The sequence below is a fragment of the Parasteatoda tepidariorum genome, chromosome 8 (genome assembly GCF_043381705.1).
Source record: "Parasteatoda tepidariorum isolate YZ-2023 chromosome 8, CAS_Ptep_4.0, whole genome shotgun sequence".
In the NCBI taxonomy this organism is placed as follows: domain Eukaryota; kingdom Metazoa; phylum Arthropoda; class Arachnida; order Araneae; family Theridiidae; genus Parasteatoda; species Parasteatoda tepidariorum.
Genome location: NC_092211.1, coordinates 81,166,366 through 81,182,075, shown reverse-complemented (window position 1 = coordinate 81,182,075; position 15,710 = coordinate 81,166,366). Strand labels below are relative to the sequence as shown.

At 29.7% G+C, this 15,710-nt stretch overlaps 1 protein-coding gene across 2 annotated transcripts in view; it reads left to right on the top strand.

The window, feature by feature from the left end:
• The window catches only part of LOC107440570 (uncharacterized), a 449,104-nt gene that overhangs the window by 106,433 nt on the left and 326,961 nt on the right, over window positions 1–15,710 (top strand). The window lies entirely within an intron of this gene.

Below are 15,710 nucleotides of genomic sequence, written 5' to 3'. Positions count from 1 at the left end.
GAAAATTTGATTTACCAAAATTTTTTACATCAATATTTACCGTAAAATAACTGAATTACTTTATTTTATGAAATATTACTGTGCATGTTACGGTGAAAATGGATCTTATTGAGGATGCACCGAACGTGCCGGTACTTTATGCTATACTTTAATCTGGAGTTTTTTACAGTGTATGAAAAATTACGCAATATCTTATTGAGCAAAATATGTATACCTTATAGCTCAAACAGCCCTCACCTAATTATACATCATGTCTCCCCTTATTATCTAGGCACTGTTGAAATTATTGGACCCTTTTTTCCCGATTGTATCCACACCTATTCCTTTTCGGGCTATAACAATTCGAATTCGTTGGAGAAAAAAATTATATCTGTTCAGTTTTCATTGCATAATTTGAATACTTTAAGTGCTAGCTTCAAACTATCTAAAAATGAACATTTTGTAAGAAAATCTGTTCATCCAATCTCAAAATGTTTAAATTTTTGTTTTGGGATTGGAATAATTAATATTCATCCCCAATTAATGATCAGTAGCTTATGAAATTCATTTCTTACAGAGGTAAAAAAATAGAACAGAATGCTCTGGGGACAAATAATTAAGGATGATATTTCCGAATTTTGTTGCAGTAGTTGTGTTTATAGCCAAAGCAATATTATTGTATGTTTATTAGCAATATTNCTATAACAATTCGAATTCGTTGGGGGAAAAAATTATATCTGTTCAGTTTTCATTGTATAATTTGAATACTTTAAGTGTCAGCTTCAAACTATCTAAAAATGAACATTTTGTAAGAAAATCTGTTCATCAAAATCTGTTGAAATAATTAATATTCATCCCCAATTAATGATCAGTAGCTTATGAAATTCATTTCTTACAGAGGTAAAAAACTAGAACAGAATGCTCTGGGGACAAATAATTAAGGATGATATTTCCGAATTTTGTTGCAGTAGTTGTGTTTATAGCCAAAGCAATATTATTGTATGTTTATTAGCAATATTTATGATAAACGCGTCCTTCAAACCACAAAATGAAGATGTTAAAAATTTTGTGTTTTGAATGGAAAATGGAAATCTCTTTGCCGGATTTTAAAACTAAATTGATGGCTAGCTGAAGGAAAAGTCTTGTTAGAAATCAAAATTTAATCTCACTTTTTACATTCTGGATCTAATTTTATGGATAGATAGCGGAAATTTAAAACTGAATCGCTACACTGTAAAGAATTCCACATCAGTTACCGTATAAAAATACCAAAAGCCTTAGATGCATCATCCACAAAATCTATTTTTACCATAAAATACTATACCGTAATTTTTACAGTAATATTTATTTGAGTGATTCGGAGATTTTGCGGCAATCACTACGGTCAATCAAATTTCTTGTTCCGTAATATGTTCCGGTGAAAATGGATTTTATTGTAAAAAGTACCGGCATCCTGAGTGTTTTTAACCAGGATTTGATTAGGAATATTTTACAATGGAGCTGGTGAAAGGAATAGTTTTATTTTAAACCAAAATTTCATCCAATTTTTCACATTTTGAAATTAATGAATTATGTGCTTAGTTAAATGCATTCAAAACACAAAAAATAAATAAAAACATTTGTTTTCAAGCATTAATCGAAAAAAATAATTCATTAATATGTTCCGGTGAAAATGGATTTTACTCTAAAAAGTACCGGCATCCTGAGTGCCGGTACTTTTTAACCAGGATTTGATGAGGAATATTTTACAATGGAACTGGTAAAAGGAACAGTTTTATTTTGAATCAAAATTTCATCCAATTTTTCACATTCTGAAATTAATGAATTATGCGCTTAGTTAAATGCGTTCAAAACACACAAAAAATAAATAAAAGCATTTGTCAAACATTAATCGATTAAAATAATTCATTAATCGATTCAAAGAATAACTGCATAAGCGAAGCCATACATTGTATTCTTATCATTCCTCACTTTTTACCCCTTTTTACTCTCTGTTTCTGGAAGACAGTTCTCCTCAGTGTACGTTTACCGATGCCATTGCACAGTTAGAAATTCTTATCAAATAATCATGGGAGATCGATCATTGTTGTCTTATACATTCTCCAACCCTGGCCGCACGACAGAAATGTACAGATAGATAACGATTCGTTTTTTTAGAAGATCACGTCTTTCTGTGTTTTGGGGAACTCAATCTGATTTTGTATTGACATGAAATATAACTATATCCTAGTACACTTGTCACAGCAAATATTTTCTGCAGTCATCACGCCTGCACAGTATGCAGTCATCGCCTTTGGGCTTTAGAAAACTAGCTTTTAGCTTTAATCGTGAGTTTATCAATGTCGTTAACTGTTTTCTGAGCATGAGAAAATGAAATTTTGAGCTTGGAGCTGCTCATTAACGAGCAAATGCTGCTTCAATTTTGAATACATGGGGTTTTCAAGTTCGACTATTATTTTTTTTGGGAGCTAATTTGATAAATTTTTGCTCAATTTTGGGAAATGCCTTTTACAGTGTACGAACATTTACAGTTAAAATATTGTCCCAAGCGGAAATTTTGTTATATTTTAATCATCAAAAATTCTAAGGTATAAAATTTTCTTTATTCTCTGTAACTTTAAAAAATAAATTTAATAAATCATGATTTAATAATTTAAATGACGATAAAAATTTGATTTCGCCAAATTTGAACTTTACAGCAACTAACATGATCAGATAGCTCATGAACGATGAAATTTCAAAAGCAGTCGTATTTTTAACCTTTGAGTTTTCAGGAACTTTTCAAATGATTTTAATCAAATTTTAAAAGGATCCATCAAGGAAAAATATATGAAAACGCAATTTTCAATCTCAGACAAAGAATAGTTTTCCAGAGGGCATTCGTTCAATTTTGCTTTAACTTCATTTTATATGAACATAAAATGCCATCTAAGTACTAGTTCATTTAACAAAATAATAACATTTAAAATCATTTTTCTTTTATAAAGTTAATTTCATTTGCTTTCTTTATAAAAATCTTATTGAATATTCAGTTTTTGAATAGCTGATAAGTAAAATTATCTGGAATGACTCGTAAATTCGTCATGAATAGCTGATGAAGCACAATCGTGATTAAAAATTTTACATATCCCCCTACATTTTATCTTCTCAAAATACTTCCCTGTTTCTGAATCATATGCTTATACTGAGAAAAAAAGTACAGTCAAAACTACCAAAATGAGGTAAAATTTACAGTGTTTCTGACTCTATGGGATCACCAAAAAGCTCGGTGTAATTTTTAGCAAGGAAATTTGGTTATGATTTGGGTAAAATTTTACCATGATACCATTTTACCATGAGCAGTATTTCCCAAACTTATGAATTTTGTGTACCCTTTCTAAATGTTTCGTAACGCTGTGTATTACTAATTAAAAAATGAAAGTATTTTTTACTATAAAAAATTGCACAAAAGTTAAAAATCACAACTGGCTGTTGACACCACTCATTATTAACTGTTAACTCAGAAAATAGCCATAAGAAAAATACATAATCGTAAATTTTCAAGGCTAGCTTTGTTTTCAAATAAAAATTTTTGAAATTTTCTTTTGTTGCAAGATATTTCACGCAAGAACGCATACCCCTCTAAACTGTTCCCGTACCCCTGGGTGTACGCGTACTACACTTTGGGAAACTCTGCCTTAGAGTAAGGCCCAAAAACCATCTATTCGATTAAATTTACTTACGAGTTTTGTATTTATTTTATTCCATATACATGGTAATTAGAACTGTAATTTTGAAACCCAGAATTTTATGTAAATAGCCATTACTATGTAAATGAAAAAATTACCAAATAAAAGGATATATTATGCTCTGATTATCAGAATATTTGTTTCAAAGTGAAACCTGAAGTTTAAACTTGTGTCATACGCGTGTTTTAGCAAGCATTTCTCTTTCCCCCTTTCTTTGTTTAGTCTAAGCCTAAAAATTAACAAATGTTTGGTAAACAGTTTGCAAATAAGGTTGACTTTAAATAAATGAATAAAAATAAGGGAAACGGAAACGACCTCATGCATATCATTGCGGAAAATTACGAAATGCATGATTACACAATTGTAATTCAATCCATATAATTCAAAAAAATTACTTAACACTAGATTAAGCAGATAAAATTTAAATTATTGTAAGGAATTTTGATGTATTTTTGAATAAAAAAATTATTATTTTAAAATTAATTTTTGTAACACAATTTGTCTGGCCAAAATGACCTAACTAAGCTATTAAACCTCACTGTTTAAGCAATGAAACTTTTATTTAGATTTCAATCATTATAATAAAAATTAAATTAATATTTTAGTATAACAATCTGCTATGTAATATTTTAATGACTCTCAGTCAATCAGATTTCAAATCAATACTTTACTTTCTTTATTATTTCTTTAAACCTTTGATTTTTCGCTACTTTTCTGAAGGTAAGTACACACATGGACAAAAAAATTAGCGCACCAAGAAGGAGTGGTCAAAATGAAACGAAATTTTACTTGCGTAATGACTATTTTGATATAAGTAAATGATTAGAAAATCAAAGAAAAACGATAATCTTTGATTTTCTAATCATTTACTTACATCAAAGCAGTCATTAACTATGTGAAATTTCGTTTCATTTTGACGACTCCTTCTTGGTGCGTTAATTTTTTTGTCCATGTGTGTATTTAAGATGAACTTAAGTCAGCTTTAATTGATTAGTTCATAAAAATGTTAAAAGCCCCATTAAATTATTAGTGCAAAGAAAAAATTGTCAAGTAAAGTAAGTTTAAAAAGAATTTTGTATTAATTAAAAAGTTAATGGAAATAAGTGTACATTTCGTAAAAGTGAAATTTTCAACAATGTGGAAAATTTTCATCTTATTTTAACATTATTCTCGAGGAAAATTTACATCTCATTTTAACATTATTCTCGAGGAAAATTTGATAGCTGAGCTTTTGGAGACGAGTTTTAATGTCAGAAAAAAATGCTTAAAATAGAACTCTTTCATATTGAGATCAGTATAAACATGCGTTTCTTTTACGTAAACTTTTTTTATGATAAACATTAGCATCATCGGTGCGGGGAAGGGGATTGCGAAAGTGTTAAAATTCTCCTAAAACAATAAAAGCTTTTATCTCCATGGCTGTTTGTTTATGGTAATCAAAATAAATAAAGCGAGGGGAGAACTGATGTTTGATCTTCTTTCGAAAGCATTTTCTTTGAATTCATCCGAAAAAAGTTTACAAGTGCACACCAGATGATTCTCGCTGTTTCCAAAAAATGTGTATGTAACATAAACAAAATAAAATTTTGGACAAAAGAAAAATCTCGTGCAGCAGTTGCTTACGAAAAGAAACTTTAACTTTTTTTCCCTACTTCGTATAATCCTTTTCAGCAATTTTGCTTACTAAAGATTTAAATAATAAAATACTGAATGAAAAGATTTAACTTTGGCAACAATATTTACAACAGAAATATTAAATTTAAAAAAACAAACTATGATCACATTTAGTGAAGAACTTACAATTATATAAAAGGAAAATTTTAATAATTTTTCATTAAGTAAAAGCTGTTGGAAAGGATAAATTACGTTTTACCACTAAGTAAGTTGAACGTACTTTATTATCGTTTGTATGAGCCGGAATTTAATCATTTAATTTGCTATGCAAGATATATTTAGGAAATAGCATTAACAATTGAGGAAAAACAGTATAAATATTTATTTACGTTGAAAGAGAGCAATAACGTCAGAATTAAAGAATACTTTTGAGAAGAATTTTGTGATAACTGTTAAATAATTCTTTATGTATTTTTTGAGCATTTTATTTGAAAAATGAAGATTGTGATATCGAAATTTCGATCCAACGACAAATTGTGATTAATTTGTGTATTTCCATGAATTGCTAGAGGGATGCGTAAAATGCCTATCCCCACCGCACCTATATTAGGAACCTGTAGTGTTTGTTATAATTTTATGTCAGTTACCTATTACCAAAGCTTATTTAATAATGCTTAAAAACCGTCATTGAACAGCCGACCCTATTTTTTTGGGTTTACGACTACCAATGTTCAACTCAGTAGACTTGTAATTTTGAACCTAATTCAGAAGACAAGGGAACTCCTGGATCAAGTATTAAGATAAAATTGCCTTCGCGAAGGAGTTTTTGATGGAACTAACAAGTATTTGCGTTACATAGAGAGGAAAACCAAGAAAACCTCCCTCGGTTAGAATGATGGCAAGGGGACTCTCACTCATGCTCTGTCTTCCATTGAGGATATTTTACTTTAGCACTGTGATCGGTGCAAGCCTGATGCGGAATTCGTATCGACCAGCCATCTCTTTGCAATCCTGCTTAAGCAGAAAATTATGCCTAATCATTTATTAATTTCTGTGTCAGTCCTTTTTGTTAAACAACACCCGTGGTTGCAAGCTTTCAACTTAATTCAAGTGCATAAAACATGCCCTAAAGGAGGATTTATCGCATTTTTCTATAATAATCATACTTTTTATAAAGAAGGATCGCTTTTTTTTGCCAAAAAAACTGTTTTTTAATAAATTTTTTTAATTCTTGGTGCTTCAAGCTTTTATGGATTTAATATTCATTAAAAGAAACAGAATATTTATTCTCTTAAAAAGAAAGAAAAAAAGAAGAGAAAAGCAATTTAATTATGTTGTAGTTTCTTAGTGCCTCCTTTTTCCTCTTTCCTCTGAAATAATAATGAAGTAGCAGAATTATACCACTGTTTGGCAATTACATGGAAAGTTTTCGTTCTTACTGGCTGAAACTTTACTGAGAGCTCATCTCGTGCTTGCCATACAGTTGAAACTGGTTCTTACTGGTTGAAACTTTACTGAGAGCTCATCTCGTGCTTGCCATACAGTTGAAACTGGTTCTTACTGGTTGAAACTTTACTGAGACCTCATCTCGTCCTTGCCAGACAGTTGAAACAGTACCGTGAGTCTTTACTTCAACACAAACTACTGATTTTCAAACTTCTCCGTTTAATTTACGTATTTAATAGTTAAATAAGGACACACAACACTTTCTATTTTTGACAAAACGTATTATAAAATAAAGTACATAAAAGACGGGGTTGCACTTCCTTATATGGTGACATCATATTGTCTATTGAAATAAAATGCAGAATCATATGCTACATGAATGAAATGCTTGGAAAAAATAAATTGGGGATTGAAAATCCTCCAAACAATATTTTCAATCACCAATAAGACAAACAGAACTGTCGAAAGTCATTAATTTCTCCTTCTTTTTATTATAATGTCTTTTTTTCTCAATCCTGTTTCTAAAATTTATCTTTTTTTTTTTAAAGACACTTCTTAGAAACTATGAATTAGATTTGCATTGAAAATAGATCAAACCAGTTTTTCGAATAGTGTTAATGAATGTTAGTTACATCACGTTATGAATTCGAAAACAGCGTGACTGTTCTTTAAGTAAATGATAACTATTATAACGATCTTTAGTTAGTTTAAATTCTGAGTATTGTAAAGTTCGTGACCGATTTGTTACGAAACGATGTAACATAAAAAATAACTAAAATGTATCTATATGTACATCAAAAAAAGATAATTGTTGTCTTACCATTTGGGGTATTTTCATTGGATGGAAAAACCACATGGTGATCATGGAAAAACGTAAAAGATCCAAATTTTTTAAGCTGTCATTAGCATAAAAATTATAACGATATTAACTTATAAATTATATATTTATCCTTTGTCTATGGTGTTGAGGTGTAACTACCACTATAAATACTAAATACCAAATCACTAGTATATAAGACATGTTAACTTGATTACATCTTGAGGTACCTTTTGATAGATGAAAGTTGGCATAGTCGATATTTCTTACAGTGTTTATCGGTAATATTTATTAATAACTCTCTTTTAATATTATTCTCGGTAACTATTCGCTTATTGATTTTGATTATTATTTAAAATTAAAGGCTTAAAACTAAATTTCTTTCTTTATTGTTTTATTACCTATTTGCTTGTTATTACCTTATTATGGTAAACATATTTAGCTACCGTTTGCCAGCATAGAAACGACAAATAAGTTACAATACAATAAGACAATACGACAAGAGACATAAGACAATAAGTTACAATTACTTTTTTTTAACAAATTATATCTAAAATTGTGTGCATTCAATTCATGCAATTGAAATAATAAATGCAAAATAACTGTTTCAAATTTTAAAACAATATTGAGAATAAACTTTCAAAAGATATTTAAATAAAATCGAATCTAACGAAAAATAATTAGCAAGTTTTTATAGTAACCAAAAGTTAAATTTAAATTTAAGGAAAAAATTTGTAGATGAAGATGTTATGGTAATCGTGCAAAATTATAAGATTTAATTTTTATCAAATATAAATTCGAAACTAAATCTCTAAACCAATTATGTACTAATAGAGAAAACAATTTTGGTATTTTTGAATTAAATAGTTTTTAGGTTGATCTAACAACGTGCTTATTGTCAAGAAACCAGAATTATTGCATAGGAGTTGATGAGGAAGGAAAAGCAGTAATTTGCGTAATTTTTTACCAATGTCTCCGCGACGTTTTACTCATTTCTTAATTCTCTTTTTGTATTAAATTCATCGTTTTTGTTTTCTTTAAAGAAAGCCATAACTACAGTTCTGATTTTTTCATCCAGAATGAAATGTTTCTCCATTTTCTGTGAAAATCTAAATTAACGAGATGAGGTGAATATGCAGTGTTCTTCCTTATCAATTTGATTGAATGTAGGGTTTAGTGGCACAAGGTCCAAATGAGGACATGCTGCGCCAAACAATATGGTGAAACNAAAGTAGCGAATAAAAATACAAGTATAGGAATGGTTAAATTACTCCATAGGGTGTTTAAATACAAATCAATTTCCAAGTTTAAAAATACAGATTTCAGAATATAAAAGGTGACACTAAAAAAGTTATAATGAAGTATAACTTTCATGTCCCCTGGTGTCTACAGAACGTCTTTAGTTTCCATTAACAAAAACTCTTATTTTTATTTTTTGCTCCTATCTTAAGGTCAAGTTACTTATATAGGTTTAAAGTTTTCATGTATTTTCAGAGGGACCTAAATCTTGCATTACATTATAGTTATAGTGACGTTATCCTAGTTTTTTTTTCATTATTACTTTACTTATTTTTTTGCTAAAAAACTATAATTCGGTTTTTGTTTATGTTTAAAAAAAATTAAACTTAAGTTTTTGATCTCAAAAACAGATTATTAGACTTGTTCCAAAACATCTAAATATTTTTTTTTAATTTGAATAAAAAAATTATCAAATATATAACCTCGATCACGACTTTTTTATTGACTCGAAAAACGTTAAAACACTTCAAACCGCTGGAATTTCATTAAAGCGTTTTTTCATCACACCCTATTACTTAATAAGACACCCATTCACAATATCTTTTGCTTTATGCATTCCATACATTCTTCATACTAACGCTAGTTTTTACAATCATTCCAATAAGAGAAAGGTAAATTACTATGAATCGTTTTTATTCATGATGCACTGGAGTTTTCTAACAGAAGATAATGTAAATTTTCGATTTGGGATCCGCGAACTTGTTACCGGTTCACCAGCGACTACATTAGGTTTTCCAAGTAGTCCTCGTTGGAAGAAAAAAAAAAGTAATTACAATCCATTTAATGTTTTTCTTTTTTTTATTACTACTATTTATTGGCTTCTAAGTACTGTCAGAACTGTCAACTACCTTCTTTCTTGCTATTTGATAACCCCAAGTACAGATGTGGCCAAAGTGGCGGCCATTTAACTAATTCTGACTTACCAAGGTCGACTGTATGAAAAGGCACCTTTAGAGTTGGCGAAGACAATTCTTTCATTATTTGAAACTTGGGCGGTTACTTTTGAATACAAGCATTCATGTCAAATTTGGGTATTCTGCTTTGTGCTATTTCAACTAATTCATCAAAAGATGTTGCGTAACGTAAAATATTTTCAGAGATTTTACAATAGAAAGTACAACCACCCAGAAGAAAATTCCGGATCAATTTACAGTAAAAAATACTGCCACCCCGGGTGCATGATCTGAAAATACCATTTTTACTGCAAAATTATGTTAGGAATTTTCGCAGTAATGTATTTAAATACTTTTTTTCAAGGATGTTACATATTTTTATAACCGTCATTGTAAAGCCGATCCAATTTTGGGTTTACGACTACTAATGGTCAACCGAGTAGCTTTGCAATTTTGAACCCATTCCGGAAGACAAGAGAACTCCTTGATCAAGTATTGCGAGAAATAAATTCGTCTTAGTAGAGAATTTGTGATGAAACTAATCCGCATTTGCGTCACATGAAAAGGAAAACCACGAAAACCTCCCACGATTAGCCCTGCGGCAAGGGGACTCTAACCCATGATACATCTACAACTGAGGATATTTTTATGTCAGCACAGTGGTCGGCGCGAGCCGGGTTCGGAGTTCGTATCGACCAGCCATCGCTGGGATTCGAACATGGTTCACCTCATTGGAAGGCGAACGCTCTATCCCCTGAGCCACCACGGCACGAAAATTGCGCGCCCATTGTACTACTGTAAAAATTACAGGATATCAGATTCTTTGCTCTGAAAATTTTACGTTAAAATGTACGACACCCAAAATACTTTTAAAGTTGATCTGAAATTCTTTTTTAGAGTGCACTGCAAAAGATTTAAAAAAAATCGATTATTTTTTAATTTTATTTAAGTTAAAATTTTTATATGAGAATGTAAAACTAATTATTAATATGATTTTTCTGAAATCAAGTATTTATCTCTGGTGGTTATTCTATGATTCACAATTCTATTATTTATTATTCAACTAACAATACATGAACCAATAACAAATAAATATTTAAAAGATATCGTAGAATATTCCATAAAGATGCACTCCATTGCTTACGTTACATTGCGCTTGTGCTTTTTTAAACTACACTGCAAACAAATCAACAAAAAAAAATTTTTTACTAAAAAATGCTGATGTATCGTTTAGAACATATACTGGCTGCAAACAATATGATGTTTTAATTTTCTAAGCTTGCAATGAGGTTGGATAGAACTTTATGCTAGGCTACATCCGCGGATTGAATTTTGCTATTTCCCGGGCTTAGTAGAAGTACCAGCATAAAAGTATTTGAGAAAAACCAACTTCAAAATTTATAACAAAGCCAATCAATTGCCTGTCACATCTTTTTTAAATTTGAAAACACCATGCTTAAAAACTTGTCAGAATAAATTAATGCTATTATGTTTAAGTAGATCGTAACATGTTCCTTAACTTGGATAAGTCCTTGCAAAATGTAACTTAACATGTTACTTTACGAAACATATTATATTCCATTTTCTTAGGTGCTATTTTTCACTGAATGAAATATAGCCAATGATATGAGGTTATTATGCATTCATACAACGCACATGAAAAAAAAGGAGTGGGCATTCAATAAGTTAGGAAGAAACAGGTGTCTTTGATAATGATTTTAATGCCGACTGTGGAAATTAAATGTCGCTTCTACTACAAATTACTTGATTCATTATTATCTAAATGCAATCCATTTTATACACAGTAAGAACGATAAAGAAATACGGTTTTCAGCTTACGAGTATTTAGATTCTAAATTTTTAAAGCAATATTTATATGGGGGGATTCTTCAGTAAATGTGATATTCCAGGACATGAAATGAAATTTATGAAGAACATTTTTGGAAGAGTTAGTATTAATAAAATTAATCCATATAGAATTCATAAAATGCATTTTGAATGTATTTGATGAAGTAATTTATTTCTATATTAATCAAAGCAATGGAAAATATTTAAAAAATATTTTTTTTTAGTTCCATTACTATAATAAGGACAGAAGTGTCAAAATCTTGAAAAATAATATTTTGACTAAGCCTATTTAGGCTTAAAAATAATTTCGTTGTTTTTTGATAAGCCGTTATAAGAATTTTGTTCCATAAATTATCAACTGATCTATTACAATAAAATGTAAAAGGGGAGACTGGTGATTTGTGGTGATATGTTTGCAGTTTAGCTGATTTGGATGAAAAAATATTGAATTTTTTGTCGGAACTTGAATTTTGTGAATTTTTTTACTGCACTGTAAAAAAAATCGTATCAAATCATGATAAAAAGTATCGGATAATAAAATCCATTTTTACCATAAAGTTTTATGGAACATAAAATCTGATATATCGTAATTTTTACAGTTATATTTACTGCAAATTCACTCAATTGCAGTAATTAAATAAATATAACTGTAAAAATTACAGTACAGCATAAAATTTCAGCATAAAATTTTACATACAGCATAAAATTTTACGGTGAGATGGATTTAACATATGCTGAACATAAGGTGCCAGTTTTTTACTGTGAAAGATTTGAAGTCGTGCTAACTAATCATTCCTATTTTATTCAATTTATGGTCTTCAAATGATCAATTAATTAGTACTCTTAGTAAGGGACAGTGGTGACAAGTAAACTTGGTGGTATTTTTCTGATAAATTAAGAATAAATTAAAGAAAAACTGGGAAAAAATGTAGTTAACATTTTTAATATCTTCACAGATTTTGCAACAAAATCGTATATTATGTATAATTAACGTGTTTTGTAATTACTTTAAAAATTCACTATAGCAGGGGAAAAAGTGATATTTTATACATTTAAATTAAACTTTTAGTCATAATATATACAATATTAGTTTAATACTGTATAAAGTGTTATTTGAAGAGTTTTTAAAAAAGAAAAATATCTTTGTTAGAAGCAGTAATTGAATAAAAGATAAAGTCACAAATGATACACTTTCCGGAGTCCGTGTTTAATACAAAATAATAAAATTAAACATTTTTTTAATATCATGTACTTCTTAAAAAGTACCAGCATTTAGAGCGCGAGCATTTTTTATAGTAAAATCCATTTTTACCGGAGCATGTTGCAATACAAAAAATCTGATGTACCAAAATTTTAACAGTTTCCTTTATTTCAAATTTACTTACAATAATATTTTTATTTTATTTTAAATAATGATGATTTAGAAATAAACAATTTTTAAATAAAAATAAAGATGAAGCTTCACGATTAAATTTGATGAAAAAAATCTACTAAAAAAAAGACCTTAATGTATGGGAAATACTTAGAAATAAGTTTATTGGCAGTTAATTTAGTTTAATTCATAGAAGCTGATTACTGAGTTGAAATTTATGAACGAAGTTAGTCTGGATAAGATGGTAAACAGGCAGGAAGTGGAGAATTTACAACTAGTCAACTGACCACGACGCGGAATTCCTTTGGCTTTTAAGTTCGGAGGACTTGTCCTTTCATTTGTTTGTGAGCTCTTTTATTTTATGATAATTGCTTTAGGGTAAGCAGGCAAAAAAGAATTACAATTATCAAACAGTATTCTGAAATAGTTTTAGTCTTACTTACGTAGTGTAGTTAAGTTAAATATCATAAATCAAGCTTAATTGTTGACAGATTTTTTTGCAGAAATTCAAGTGTGACTCAACCTAAAAGCATGCGAATTCATTGATGTTTTTATGGGTTTATAAACCTACATTAGTCTGGTGGGAAGGACTCCATGGTTTTTACCCTTCGCCATTTTAGAGCGATTATCATTTAATAAAGTACGGGGGGGGGGGGGATTNGGGGGGGGGGGGAAATTCTGCTAAAATTACCTTACTGTTTGTAAATGAAATTTCAGATAAAAAAAATTCTGGTTAAAAAAACTGAAATATACGGTATTTAAACCATTCATTTGATAATTTTTCAGTTCGCATATGATAACGATTCACCAGACTTGTTGGTTTTCAAAATTATGGATTTTATTACCATATATTTCGCAAAAAAGTACATAACTATAAAGTAAATTTAGGCGAATAAAAGGTTTTATGAGATGCTCTAAGATATCACGTTCAATTAGCAAATTTTACCACAGTTCTAAATATTTTATCACATATTACGAAACCATATTTTGTTGTTAATTTACCAAAATCTTTACCAAAGCGTTTCGGTTAAAAATACCGAGTTTTTTGGTGCTCCCATAGCATAGAGCCAGAAACAAGGTAAGTGTTAACATATTCTGGTAGTTTTGATCATATATATATATATATATNGTTTAGTTCCCAAGCATGCTTGGAACTCATTTATCGACCCACTGAAGGGATGAAAGGCTGAGCCAACCTTGTCCGGCCCAAGAATCGAACCAAGGACCTGTGGCACGACAGCGCTACCGCTCAGCCACCGGGCGTCTTTTATCACATATTACGGAACCATATTTTGCTGTTAATTTACCGAAATCATTACCAAAGCATTTCGGTAAAGAATACCGAGCTCTTTGGTGTTCTCATGGCATAGAGCCAGAAACACGGTAAATGTTAACATATTCTAGTAGTTTTGATCATATTTTTTATTTGAGTGTGCTCATGGTTAGTTCGTTACTGGCAACCGTTACTGAAAATGATTCTTGATACAGCGAGTTAATAAAGGAATAATAAAATGCAGGAAGAAAAAAAAGAGAATCAATGAATCAGTGAATTATCGTGATTAAGAATCAGTGAATGGGCTAACCAATGAATCACTTTTTAAAGAAATTAAAAAAATATATATGAGCTCATAGTATGCTACAGTAGTAGACTTGCACAATTTTCAAAGATTGAATACGGAAAAATGCAAGCATAATTGAAACTAAAAGCATGCAAACTAATCTATATATCTGTTTTTATTGGTTTGTAGTCCTATGTTAGTTTGGAAAGAGTGACTTTGGACAAGTTGTGAATTAATTTCCCTTTACCTATCGTCATTCGATAACGATTGACATTGAATACTGTTAACGATTAGCGCACTACTGGCAACCGTTGATTCTATATATATATGGGTGATTCTCACGAAACATGACAATTCGGACCAAAAAATTTCTTCAAATTTAAAGTCTTCAAAATATTATTAAAAAAATTTTTTATATTTCTTTAGCTACACTTATTAATATCTTATAGACAGCAGTGTAGTTTATTGACATTTCCTCAAGAAAAAAAAATAAAATAGAAATTCGCCAAATCTTGAATGCCAGGAAAATGACATATTACCTTAGAAGTTTAACAAACAGTCATTTGAGTTAATAGTAAGTAACTCAACTTGACCCTTTATGTTAGATGGACCACAAATTGCTTAAATTAATTCTTTTTATCCACTGTAGAAAGAAACAAAAAAGTTTTTGTTGTTGATATGAACAGAATAAAATTGTGTATAATAATCAATCATTAAATAAATAAATAACTGTGATTGCATCCAAGCATATTACAATCATACATAAACTTGGTATTAGGTCAATATTTGCTTTCCCTCTTTACAGTATTAGCAGTTAAAAAGAATTTCTGGTAACACTTCAATGTCCTGGCATTCATAAGCCAGGAAAATGACAAATTCGCCATTTTATAGCATATAACTTTACTTTAATTTAATATTTTGTCTGAAGACGTTTATATTCTGCAGAAAGCAACAGTATTTCTTAAAATAACTCAGGTAAATCTATGTAGTTTTTGTTATTAATGATTTCAAGAAGCCAGGAAAATGACAGCATAAAAACCTACTCACCTTGAAAAATTCTTTGAAATAGATTTTGAGCCAGAAAATTGGTTCTTTATTCATGCAACAAGACATGTTCAGATAGGAGGGTATCTAATCAATCTTGTCAGTAATTTT